The sequence below is a fragment of the Nicotiana attenuata genome, chromosome 9, assembly GCF_001879085.1.
Source record: "Nicotiana attenuata strain UT chromosome 9, NIATTr2, whole genome shotgun sequence".
NCBI lineage: Eukaryota > Viridiplantae > Streptophyta > Magnoliopsida > Solanales > Solanaceae > Nicotiana > Nicotiana attenuata.
The window spans coordinates 21,917,617-21,918,755 of NC_031997.1; positions in this window are offsets into that span (position 1 = coordinate 21,917,617).

Below are 1,139 nucleotides of genomic sequence, written 5' to 3' on the forward strand. Positions count from 1 at the left end.
TTGTTAGTAAGTTCATACTGGTATGTATATGATAGGCTGGAAAATGCATTTAGTGTAAGGTGAATTCAGCCTCTTAGTGTTTACTAGATCAGTTCGCATAATTGCTATTGTGATTAGTTCGGAGTTTTTCCTGGTTGCTTGGTTGTTCAATTCTCTTTGAAGCAATTAATTTTGGAAGCCAAGTGCACGACTATGTGTATATTTTCCTGGATTTTAATTGATTGGAATATGTGCAGTTTCTGGGTTAATTGCTAGATAGGTATTCGTGGTCGTTTGAATTAAGTCTGAGCTAAGTCCTGTGTTTTAAATCAACTTGGGATTGTTCAATTCTTGTGCTTGGGCTGCTGTTTGGGCAGCAGCAGGATTCGATCCTGGGTTTTGTATCTGGCAGCCTAATAATTGAGAGACTTGGGCCCGAGTTTTATACAAAGTCTCTTATTTAGCCTATATGAGCATTAAAGTTAAAAAGGCTAAGGATCTAGAATCAATTAAGCGAGGTGTGCCACATTTAGCAAATGTAGTTATGGCCCTCAACAATGTAGTTTGAAATTTCCTTTAAAATCAGAATAGAGGTGCGCCAAGCCTAACAAAATTTCAAATGCTTGGCCCTCTTTAATTATTTGTTCAAATCCTTAGAATTCGAGGCGTGCCATTAGCGAACTTTCCATGGCCCTCGCAGAGATAATAACACGCTAGCTACTTTAGGCGCCTATTTTAAATAATTATATCTTCCTAAATACGGGTGCACATTTATGTGACCCAAATCTAAATCCCAACGAAGTCGAAATGTGTCAAAAATCGCGGGTGCATTTATGTGACGCGGTTCGAGACGTGTTTTCACGACGTTGCAATTCTCTTAAACTAATAATAATAAAAGTGGTTCAAAGTTAAAAGCACATAGATTAAAACATGTTCTAAAATAAGAATTCAGTTAAATATAGCAGTTGAGCGACCGTGCTAGAACCACGGAACTCGGGAGTGCCTAACACCTTCTCCCGGGTTAATAGAATTCCTTACTCGGATTTCTTGTTCGCGGACTGTTAACAGAGTCATAATTTCCTCGGTTCGGGATTCAACCTGTGACTTGGGACACCATTAATCTCCCAAGTGGCGACTCTGAATTTTAATAATAATTCCCG